The sequence below is a fragment of the Martes martes genome (genome assembly GCF_963455335.1).
Source record: "Martes martes genome assembly, chromosome: 8".
Classification (NCBI taxonomy): Eukaryota; Metazoa; Chordata; class Mammalia; order Carnivora; family Mustelidae; genus Martes; species Martes martes.
In genome coordinates, this window is record NC_137895.1 from 90,933,922 (window position 1) to 90,946,993 (window position 13,072).

General features: G+C 34.0%; 1 pseudogene across 1 annotated transcript; it reads right to left on the reverse strand.

Annotated features, from left to right (window-relative positions):
* Positions 1–11,227: 11,227 nt before the first annotated feature.
* LOC308347511 (large ribosomal subunit protein uL30-like) lies at positions 11,228–12,043 on the reverse strand (annotated as a pseudogene). Its single transcript has one exon. The product of its transcript is annotated as a large ribosomal subunit protein uL30-like (transcript).
* Between the last annotated feature and the right edge of the window lie 1,029 nt (positions 12,044–13,072).

Sequence of the window (13,072 nt, forward strand, 5' to 3'; positions counted from 1 at the left end):
TCTGTTCATAAAGACTATTTGGAAACTTTATTAATCAAAAAGTTTCAGATTGGAAGATATGAATTGACTGGTTATATTTTTTACGAATGGTTTACTTTTGCCTGTTTTTAAACAGGTAGGTGTTCTAGAACTTTTGATTGCTAATGAGTGAGGAACTGGTTACAGATAAATTCCTGTTCTCTGGTTTGTAAATTAATCTGATATTCTTTTTTAATATAAAGGAAAACACCCATTGTGCTATGCAAATTAAAGTAGAATTTAATACAAGACCATACTGGCAGTATTAAGAATATAAAATGTTAAATCACTAAATTGTACACCTGAAACTAATATTACACTGTATGTTAACTAATTGGAATTTAAATAAAAACTAAAAAGAAAGAAAAAGGAAGGAAGGAAGGAAGAAAGGAAGAAAGAAAGGAAGGAAGAGTATAATATAAAGATTTGTTCAAAGAGTAAAATTCTTAGTTTTATCTGGTACCCTAAGATTCATCAAACCCATTGAAATCCATTAGGTAATTCTTCATAAAAAGAACTGACAATTTAGGCACATAAAAAAGTCATAAGATCATACCAAAAAAAATAAGAAAAGAGAGAAATACAATTATTTTTATGGAAAACTATTCATTATTATAAACAGTGCAGGATTCCTGATTAATAGCTGGAGAAAATGATGCTATACATCTAAAGCATAAGTGCAATAGGATTTAAACACTGGAGCAGAGATATAGTGGCAAATTATATAATTGGGGATAAATGTATCTCAAATTATTACCTCAAAAGGAAAGAAATCCTCTTCATCTGAAATATATTATATTTCCCACTCCTAGGATTTATGTTTCTAATTCATTTGAAAATAGAATTAGCAAGGCGCGCTAAAAACAGTTGATTAAAAAAATGTTTCTATTCATTAAGAAGATATAATATTTCTAAATTTTGTACACTTTATCATATAACCTGAGAATATAAAAGTCATATGGGTCAAAAAGGAAAAATGGAAAAATCCATAATCATAGTGTGTGATTTTAACATTTTATCTCAGCATTGCATAGAGCAAACTGACCTAAGCATCAGTATGATACAGAAGTCTAAACAACTCATGCACCAAACTAGACCTAATCATCAGAATGAAATATTGTACAAAAAAACCTGAAAACTGCACACTAATTTTACAAGAAAAAGTGTTTATAAAATTGAAGTTATGAGTAAGCTATCAATATGAAGATACACTGAAAATCTCAAATATATTCAGAAACTAAATAGCATACACCTGAAAAGGCTTTCTGTAAAAAAGGATCTCAAAATGGAAATTAGAAAATATTTTGTATTCTATTATATGAAAATATTACATCCCAAAGCCTGTATGATACAGATAAACATGTGCTTGGCAAGAAATATATAGTTTAAGTATTTAAGAAGAAACACTAAAATCAGTGATCTAAATATCCACTTCAAGAAATAAGAAAAAGTACAAATTAAACCCAAAAAATGTGGAAGAGTGTATAGCAGCAAAAACTAAATATATGGAAATAATTTTTCTGTAAAGGAAATTACTAATACCAAAGGTTGAGAAGAATTCTTATTCTGATGTTTTGGGTTTGAGTGTTCTAGATTTGAGTACTAAGTATGATTGCTTTATAAGGTTTTTTTTATCCTTGTTTATCTTTAACCTGGTTGCTCTATCCATTTGTGAAAATAGAGTATTGAAGTTTCCAATTATTATTGTCGAACTGTCTATTCCTCTCTTCATTTTTCAGTTTTTGCTTTATGTATTTTGGAGCTCTGTTGTTAGGTTCATATATGTTTTAAATTTATCTTTTTCACTCTTTCACTTTCAACTTATTTATGTTTTTGAATCTATTATGTATCTTCTGTATACAGTATATAGTGGTTCTTTTTTTTTTTTTTTTCCATTACTCCAGACTGAAATCCTCTGCCTTTTTAATTGGATGGTTGGATCCATTCACATATAATGTTATTATTGATATAGTTGGATATACCTCTACCACTTTCCTTTTTGCTCTTTATATGTATAATGTACTCTTTCCTATTCCATCCCTCTTCCAATGCTTCCTTTTGCATTAAGTGAATATTTCCTGTTTTAACATTTTAATTCTTTTAATGATGCTTTAACTATATTTTCACTATAGTTATCTTATATAGTTTTATTCTTTTTCATCTTGAAGTTTATTATGTTGATGAATGCACAACTATGTATATGGTTTAAAAACCACTGAACTCTGACTGATCATATGATTTCACTCATTCATATGTGGAATTTAAGAAACAAAAATGAATATAGGGGAAGGGAAGAAAAAATAAAATAGGTTAAAAACAGAGAGGGAGACAAACCATAAGAGACTCTTAACTGTAGAGAACAAAGTGAGGGCTGCTGGATGGGAGGTCGGTGGGGGGGATGGAGTAACTGGGTTGATGGGCATTAAGGAGGGCACTTGATGTAATGAGCACTCGGTGTTATTTGCAACTGATGAAGCACTGAATTCTACCCTGAAATAAATAATACAGTATATGTTAACTAAGTTGAATTTAAATAAAACCCAAAAAAATGAATAAATTAAAAAGCTGAAGATGTAAGGACAAAAAAAACCACTGAACTGCATAGAACTGCATATTTCTCCAGGGAATTATGCCAAGTCAAAAAGCCAATCCCAACAGTCATATACACTATTGACTTGCTTATATAATACCACAATTACAAAATTACAGAATTTTACAAATTACAGAATTTTTTAATTGTAATTTTCTTAATTGTAATTGTAAATTACAGAATTACAAAATTAATGAATGCCAGTGATAGAAGACCTAAGGGAATGGAGGCTTGAGTGGCCAAAAAAGAGCAAAATGAGGGATACTGTGATAATGAAACTTTCCTGCACTTAGGTTGCGTGGTTGCCAATGTCCTGGTTGTGAGATTGTGTCTCATAAGATGTGACCCTTGCAAGAAACTGGGTAAAGCATGCATGAGTTCTGTCTCTGTTACTTATTACAAGTGCCTATGTATCTATAGTTATATCAGATAAAACTTTTAATTAAAAAAAGAAAAAAATCTATCATACCAAAATCAAGGAGAAGAAAATATATGCACTTGAATGATCATAGAAACACCATTTATAATAGCATGAAACTGAAAACTATACAAAGGCAGAAAAACAGTATAGTATGGATAAATAAAAAATAGTTAATTTACATAAAAGAATATTATAAAGCAATAAGAATGAATGGTCTACAATCACATGCAGTAATACGGGAAGATCTCACTATCTCATACTGACTGAAAAGAGTCAGACATAAAATGTTTCATGTTACATGACTCCACCAATATAAATACAAAAACATGAATAATCTATATTATTACAAATCAGGGCAGTGATTTTCCTGGCAGTATATATGAAAGAGTGAGTGGTTGGATGTTTAATAATTATCTAATTAAGCACTAGGGAAATATTCCAGGTGATGGTACTGTTCTGTTCTGTTGTTGCTAGGTATCTGTATAAGTACAGTTAATGAAAATTCATTGTAATGGGCAGTTAAAATATGTGCATTTTTATGTATGGATGTTCCTCCATAAAATCTTCTAAATTTTTAATGTAAAAAATTAAAACAAAAATTAAAAATCAAATTCTTACATCCAATTGCCTTAGAAAAGAAGCCAGGCATTTGCTTTGTTTTAATATCATTGTTGTGTTTCTTTATATATTTAATGCTACAGTTATGCTTCTGTGTCTCTAGGGAAATGGCCCCACTGCTGTATGTATTTTTGTGTGTGTCAGAGTTCATTAAAAGATTCATTACCAGCTTTTATACAGTAATCACAAAGGACCCTCTTGCTTTTTTTTTTTTATTTCACTTGATTCTTATGTACCCATAGCATATTCATCAAATATAATAGAAGTCATTGATAGTTTAAAAATTACAGGGCACCCTATCTCCATGTCTAGAAAAGATCAGGCCATCAACTCTTCCATAATCCATTTTTGGTATTCATTTGCCTCAGTGTCAGTGTTTACTTTTCCTTAAACTACTAAATGCAAAGAAGTTATTTCCCAACTTTTCAATGGGAAACAATATCTGGTGATTGTATCTGAATAAAACATTTTTAAGATCTCTGCATTGTCAGGGCTTTCATGAATGTGGGTTTCTGAAAACACATAGCCACTATATTTATACACCTCTACTAAAAATGATGGGATTTAAAGAGGGCATGTGATATGATGAGCACTGAGTGTTATATTCAACTAATAAATCATTGAACATTATATCAAAAACTAATGATGTACTATACCTTGGCTAATCGAATTTAAATTTTAAAAATGGAATAAAACCTTCCATTTTGGCTTTTACTTGCACAAGGGACCTAAAGATATTTTTGGTGAAATTGTCAACAGAAGCTATGAATTACTATAGAAACTAAGTATGAAACTTTAAATTTTTAAGTTTGAAAATTTTTAGGAAGAAAAAACAATGATGAAATAACTCAAGGTTAGAGTAGCACCCAATTTGGGGTGTATTTTGTGTTTGTCCTTTAATCTTTGTGTAGAAATAATTTGGAAATTTCATGAAACGAACTCACAGTACTTTTAAACTATTTTTCAATGGTACCTGACCTATAAATAAGTTACATTCATAAGCAAAGTTGGCTTTACATTTTAGTAAATATAAGACTACCAGAATTAGCTTTCTTCCCACCTCCTTATCCTCAAACAATTTATATTGTAAAAAGAAGAAAAAAAATCAAAACCCATTAGCTCAAGTCTTTAGTTAAAGGTTTTAACATAAGGACAATTCAAGATCACCATTATCAACTTAATAAGAAGGTTGAAGATTTCCAGAGAAGATTTTTGAAAAGGCTTAACAAAGGTCAATATTTCACTGATAAGTGTTTGCCACTCAAATTCTCAGTAAGTATGGGTAAACTGGGGTAGTGTTAATCATGGAACAGAATGCAGGGATTGTAAGCCTGAAGCTAATGGGTTAGCAGCCAATGGTCAGACAATTTGGTGTGGGAACACTTGGGAATAAAGTCTTGCAAGGGTAAGTGAAAATTCTTCAGTTCTTCAGTGTATATATATAGCCAATAGCAATAAGAGGTCAAGTATCTGAACTTTTACCAAAAGAAAATGAAAGATTGGAATTACACACAGCAAATCATTCACCAGACAGTAAAACTTTGAGGGTCAGATTTTCCTGTATTTCCTCCCACTAATCATTGTGAGTCCTTGGATGTTGAGGAGAGTCAGGAGATTGCCAAAGAGATGATGAATGGAATGGAGAGACAATGCTACTCTACAGCACAAATTGGCCTTTTGATCATTCTTTGAGTGTCTCAGCAATAAATTTGAGGATATAATTATACTGACATACAGTCTTATCCTTAAATCAAGTCCAAAACCCCCTTTTCCATTATGCTTATAAATCCTAGGGCTATAATGAGTTATTGTCTTCAGAAAGGAAAATCTACAGTCCTAACATCACTGATTGAGGAGTGGAAACATCTGAGTAGCTTCTAACACAAATGAGTTAGTAATAGCTGAGGAAAAGCTATGTACCAAATACTAACATACTCGTGAATGGCAGAATCCCTGACATCTGGCGTCCTTCCTCCTCTAATAAAACACTAAGCATGGGGCACCTGGGTGGCTCAGAGGGTTAAGGCCTCTGCCTTCAGCTCAGGTCATGATCCCAGGGTCCTGGGATCGAGCCCCGCATCGGGGGGGGGTCTCTGCTCAGCGGGGATCCTGCTTTCTCCTCTCTCTGCCTGCCTCTCTGCCTACTTGTGATCTCTGTATGTCAAATAAAATAAATAAAAATCTTTAAAAAAAAAAAAACACTAAGCAGTCAAAGATGGCCATTAGTAAAAATAAAGCAGGACATAAACTTCAGTAAGCTTCTAATTTTTATTCTTCATGTGGGTTAGTATGACAAAATGAGGCCCATACAAACAAATATAAAGGAAGATTAAACAGCATGATGCCCAGTGAAGTTCCCTGTCTCGGGCCAAACAAGCCGAGGGGAAAAATGTTACAGAAAGGGAATGACTTAAAATACAAGGGGGCAAATTCAGTCTAATTCAAAATCGTGTTAGACTTAAATTATCTCACTGGTCAAATTAATCCTTACTGCCTTTGAGACAAGATTTTACCAGAAAACAATGCAGAATAAGAAGGATTAGTAAAGGGCTTGTTGAGTATTCATGAAAGATGAAGTGACAGTGTTTCTCACTCAGAATAGGAAAAAAAATAAAAGATGGATGGATATAAGGTTTGGTAGATAAACACACTAGACAGCAGAAGAGCTAAAGACAACAGACCCACAAGTCAAATTATTTAAAAAGCAAAGTCTGTCTTTGGGACATTCACAATTATCATTCCACTCATTTTTTTTAACAACAGCATGTAATTAATAATACTATTACCTTCCTGCATTGGATCTTATTAAATTTCTTAAATGTAATGGATGTAAAATATGTCTATGTTTTTAAAAGCATGGGTAAAATGGTGTAGAAAACAGATGCTATAGATAGTATGGATGGAGAAGGAGGACAGGAAAATGGAATAATCAGGAAATATAAAAGTGATTATTGGAAACATGATGGCATTTTTATCATGCACTGTGATTAGTTATGTTCATCTTTATGATTAATCTTCTTTGTGTTATAAATATATTTTCTTAGAATTCCACTTTACCTATATGAGGAAAGGAAAATAGGACAACTAAATTAGTAATCTTAGAGATGCTTAAAATTGAGATAACCAAAATACAGACATGAAAAAAAGAATATGTAGTCATAAATCTCTGGCTATTACAATGAACCTTATTGTTATTAATCAAGCAGTGAATTAGAGGTTGAGATGCTGGTATGGTTGAGTGGACACTGTCAGGGGTAAACGGGATAGAATTTTAAAAGTAACGCAGGGTTTCCTGGGTGGCTCAGTGGGTTAAAGCCTCTGCCTTTGGCTCAGGTCATGATCCCAGGGTCCTGGGATCGGGCCCTGCATCAGGCTCTCTGATCAGTGGGAAGCCTGCTTCCCTTCCTCTCTCTCTGCCTGCTTCTCTGCCTACTTGTGATCTCTGTCTGTCAAATAAATAAATAAAATCTTTAAAAATAAAAAAAAGTAATGCAAGAATAATATGCCTGGGATAGTCAACTTGACTTTTGCCTCAGTGACACTAAAACCAAAATCACAGAAAATTCCAACTTGAGACAAGCTATCTGAAAGCATGTAATTTCTGTGATGATAGTCTGTATCCAACAATTCTTCCTGGATGAGGATCAAAATAATCAAATGTGTAAAGATTCCTATGCTATGTTGTGAAGAACCAATACTTGTAAAGAAGTTTCAAGATCCAAGAGAAAGGACCCAAAGCCAAGGGATGACTTTTCACTTAAAGAATTTCTGTTGTAGCCCTTTAAACAAGTAAATAGAAAAATAGAAAAATGCCTTCAAGTCTAATAATGGTTAGAGAAGGAAAATTCTAGATAAATTGATGATCAAAATAATGAAAACATCACTACTATCTCAGTATTTGCATTTCAAATGTAAAAAAATTGGGGATTGAAGAATGACACATATTTGCTATCAATTTTAAATTCTAATAGAATGGAGGAGGGTGGAGTTTGGGTTAAATAGGTGATGGGGATTAAGGAGAATGCTTGTTGTGAGGAGCACTGGGCATTACATGTAAGTGCTGAATCGTTAAATTGTACACCCAAAACTAATACTACACTGTATGTTAACTAACTGAAATGTAAACAAAAACTTGTAAAAAAAGAAAACAAATAAATAAATAAATTCTAATAGTATTCACAGAACTATGAAGATCACACTGGGTTAGGGCAAGTGTCTCCAAGTATGAAAACTGTCATGGAGAAATTAAGAAGATTACTGAAGGATACTCATACCAGTGGATAAAAGTGGGGACATAACCCAGAAATATTCTTTTGTTTTCAGCCTGAATGTACCCCTCAGGTTAGTCAATCACATCTCCTAAGATCAAGTAAAATAATGGAAGTTGAAGAAAAAGAAAAAAGTTGCTTTAGAGTATTCATTTAATTGAACTAACTCTTCCTAGAAAGAAAAAACAAAACGAAGAAGTGGGGGAGAATCCTGTGCTAAATATGCAATTCAATAATGAGAGTTATTAGACAAATCTCTCCTGGTAATAGTAGCAAAGAAAGGACCAAAATTATACTGACTGTGTAGGTGATTAAGTAAAAAGAAAAAATCATATATGATCTTGTTTTCCTTTATGCTTCACCTATTGCTCATTGTCATGTGATATTGAGAGACCCCTCTTATCAGGATTCAATTTCTCAAATTGTCCTTGCCGAGCAGAAAGAAGTCAGAAGTTAGCAATGAGAAACCATACAGTATGCTGTAACCAATTCATCCTTTGGGATTGACCAATAATCCACAATGAAAGTTCTTTTCATTTTCTACTTACCACCTACATGTTGAGTATAACAGGAAATTGGACTATCATCATGCTTTCATTTATTGATTCTTACTTTAAAATTCCCATGTATTTTTTTTTTCTCGGAAATTTCTTGTTCTTAGAAGTCTCACTCACAAGCATTTGTGTTCCCGGATTCCTTTATAGCATATCAACTGGTGATAACAGATAATACTATTACTTACAGTGGTTGTGCTACTCAGATATTTTTTGTCATACGTTTTGGAGTGACACATTTCTGTCTCCTGATTGCCATGTCACATGATCACTTTGGGACTGTACGTAAACCCCTGCATTTTGTGACCATGATGAACGAACGGGTCTGTATTATCCTTGTCCTCTGCTGCTGCCTGACTTATTTATTAATCACATTTGCTCCACTTCGTGTGGGATTTCAGGTAGAATTTTGTGATTCCACTGTGATTGATCATTTTGGCTGTGATGCATCTCCTCTCCTGAAAACTTCGTGTTAAGATACATGGTTCATAAAGGAAACAATCATTGCCCATGCTTCACTAGCATTAATCATGACCCTCATTCGTGTGGTGCTACTTTGTATTTACATCATCAAGACTATCTTAAGATTTCCTTTTGCTCAACACAGGGGGGAAAAAACCTTTTCCACCTGCTCCTCCTACATAATTGTAATTTCTATCACAATGGCAGCTGCATCTTCATCTGTATCAAGTTTTCAGCAAAGGAGCAAGTGGCCATTAATAGAGGAGTATCAGTACTCATTAATTCTGTGACCCCTGTGTTAATCCTTTTATTTATATCCTGAGAAACAGCAAGTGAAGCAAGCTTTTGAGAATTCAATCAAAAGAATGAAATTTCTATCAAAGTAAAAGAATGAAGACACTCAGGAATAATATTTTCCCCTGACTAGTCTAGTCAATTGTACTGCATCCGGAATTTGTCAACGTGGGCTTCTTTCAAAAAATTTTAATGTTCATCACAAAATCTACCCTCATACCATTACTTTCCCTTTTACTGAGTGAAAAATAATAAACATGTGCCTTTCCTCCTTAAAGTAACAGAACTTTTTTCAAGGACAACCATGCCTAAACTCAACTCTTTCCTAACCTTTTCATAATATAGCCAAATACAGAACTATTTTGCATGATTAAAGATTTTAATAGGGACTTCTGGATAAGTGATGGATAAATATGATCATTTAATTTGTTAACTAATAATGATATTAAAAGGATAAAACACTGAAGGGGGAAAAAAAAAACAAAAAATGGAAACCAAAAGAATACTTCATCATCACCAACAAAATACAAAGATGAATATTAAAATGAATAAAATCAATTCCAGCTTCAAAGCAAAGGATCAGAAAGCTGGAAAATTTCACATTGTAGAAACATGAAAAAATTACTAGACACTGACAAGATTGATTGGTTTCACTGTAACATAAAAGAGATGGTTTCTTCTCAAAAAAATCATATAAAAGAATAACAAATTGCACCAGAATACCAAAAATCCATATGGTTTATCAAAAGCACTGCAGTTTTCAAAAAGCAAAATAGATGATGAAAATCAAGTTTTTCTTAAAAATTCACATCATGACCCTTACTAAGTTCAGTAAAGGAATGATATAAATACAAGGTGAATTAGTGGAACAACATGAAAAAAGACTTGAAGAATAAATAATAGGAATGGTTCAAGGCAGGAAAAAAGGCAGCATGTGGTAATTGTGATCAAGAATATTCTTGAAGAGGGCACCTGGCGGGCTTAGTAGGTTAAGCATCTGCCTTTGGCTCACGTCATGATCTCAGGGTCCTGGGATCAAGCCCTGCATCAGCCTCCTTGCTCAGCAGGGAGCCTGCTTCTCCCTCTCTCTCTGCCTGCTCCCCCTGCTTGTGTTCTCTCTCTTTCTCTGTGTCAAATAAATAAGATATTAAAAAATATATAGTATTGAAGATAATGTTTTTGAAATGGAAAGTAAAGATAGTAAATGAGAGACCTATAGTCCTAATGTAGTCTCCAGTAACAATTCTCTCACAAAGATTCTGGAACACTTCTATTTTTAAAAAAAGATTTATTTTATTTATTTGAGAGAGAGAGAGAGCATGAGTGGGAGGGGCAGAGGGAAAGGGAAAGAAAAATCCCAAAAGAAAAATCACAAGGGGCTGGATTCCAGGACCCTGAGATCATGACCTGAGACAAAACCAAGAGTCCAAGACTTAACCCACTGTACCATCCAGGCACCTCACCTCAATTCAAAACTCTCAATCTGCTCAGATGAATGATTTCATGGGGCAGGAGAGATGGGGGAGATATATTTAAAGTGGAAACTAGAAGAGTACCTGGGTGGTTCAGTCAGTTAAACATCTGCCTTTGGCTCAAGTCATGCTCTCAGTGTTCTGAGAGGCTCCGGTCATGTTCTTGGGTGGGGGTTGTTGGTTGGATCCCCAAGTCAGGCTCCCTGCTCTGTCTTTCTATCTCTCAAATAGATAAATAAAATCTTTTTAAAAAATAAAAAATAATAACAATTTTTTTAAAAGAAGGAAAAAAAATTTTTTTTAAAGATTTTATTTATTTATTTGTCAGAGAGAGTGAGCACAGGCAGACAGAGAGGCAGGCAGAGGCAGAGGGAGAAGCAGGCTCCCTGCTGAGCAAGGAGCCTGATGTGGGACTCGATCCCAGGACCCTGGGATCATGACCTGAGCTGAAGGCAGCCGCCTAGCCAACTGAGCCACCCAGGCGTCCCGAAGAAGGAAAATTTTAAAATAACTTTAAACTTTGGGGGTAATTTTTTTTTCCATTTGAGAGTAGTCCTTTATTAACTGGCCCAATTACAAAAATAATCATGGTAGATACCTTAGTTCATTCTTCAAATAAGTCTATTGATCTGGTCTTCCCTGTTGCCAGCATCTCCACCTTCCACAAAATGGGTGGTCTTTTTCTTCATTCCCCCTCATGGAGAAGAGAATTTGAAGGGCCATAAAAAGTTGTTTGCCTCTTTGAAACGTTTTCCAACAGTATAGATCTCGTGAATCAGATCCTCCATGCAGATGATGCCATCTTTGCCAAGAGATCGGGCAATCAATGTGTTATCTGTCAGGGCAATTCGCTTCTTTTTGATTTTGCCATAACCACGCTTGTAGATCAGTTCATTCACAGACTTCAGGTTCGGGTACCCCCATGATATATATGGTTCCACAATCTTTAACATGTTAACTGGAGCCTTGTTGAGCTTAAAAAAGGTGCCATTGAAGATTTGACGAAGGCGAAGAAGCTGCAACACCTTTCAAACCTTTGGGCTCACACCATTGATACCTCTGATCCTGATGACAAATGCCAGCTTGAGTTCCGCAGGTACGCAGAAGTTGCCAGCTTTTCTTGCCATCCTCGCCATTTGAATCTCAGTTCTGTACATCTGTCTATATACCTTGTGATAATGCTTAGCTTTTTTATAGATAAGCTTCCTCCTTGCCTTTCGAAGCATCTTTTGAGCAAACTACTTCCTCAGAAGCTTGATCTTCAGCTCTGCGAAATTCCTTCGTTTCTTTTTAAGGGTTTCTGGCACAGCAGGAACCTTCTTTTTCTTCTCTTCTGCACCCTCCATGGTTCCAGCCGGAAAAAGAGAAAGTCTGGAAGTTTTATTTTGTAATATAGAAGATGAACCTTGAACCAAGTGATAGAGGTAATTATCAAAAAAATTTTTGACTAAAGAGAACAATAAAATTATATATTTATCTTATTTAGCAGTGACGATATATTCTACATAGTAAATTCCTTTCAGACAGTCATAGAAAATATGCAATTCTTGTGAATCCATTTTATTGGGAGAGGGTGGTAAATGTTAAGGGAAGTTAATTTCCTGGCCCTGTTACGCATAGCCAGTAAATAAAGATTCAAATTCATTTTGGTCCTCTTCCAAATATCTTGCTCAGTCTCCTCTCTATGCAATTTCCACAAAAGACAAAAAGCCTGTTACCTTCAATCACAAGAGGCATGAAACTTGAGAAAATATAAATTATTCCCAAATGTTTTATACATGAAATAAAACTAAAATTTCTGGTTCATTTAACTTTGAGTCTGAGTCTTGCCTTCTATCTTTTTTTTTCCTTTGGGGAAACTCCTGTGTTTAGTTTTCCAAATGAACATTAGTAGCATTTGTCAATTTTACAATAATTCTTGATATTTTCAAACATGTTACATGCATTTGTAAGTTAGGGAACATTAACATAATAATACTATTGCACATTTTTATATATGAACAAGTGTCTTTCCATTGGTTCAAGTCTCATTTGTATACTTGTATACAAATTATCTTCCAATTTTTAAGTTTTATTTGATTTTTGTAAGAACATTTACCATGAGGCCTGCCCTCATTACAGATTGTTAAGTGTATAATACAATGCTGTTAACTAGAGGCACAATATGGTGCAGCACATCTCTAGAACTTATTCAGTATCTTGTTATTACTGAAGCTTTAACCCCACTGATTAGCAACTCCCCATTTTCTCCTCCTCCCTGCCCCTAGTAATTACCATTCTATCCTCTGCTTCTGTGAGTTTGACTACTTTAGATTCCATAAGTGAAATCATAACAGTGTTTGCCTTTCTGTGACTGACTTATTTCACTTACAATA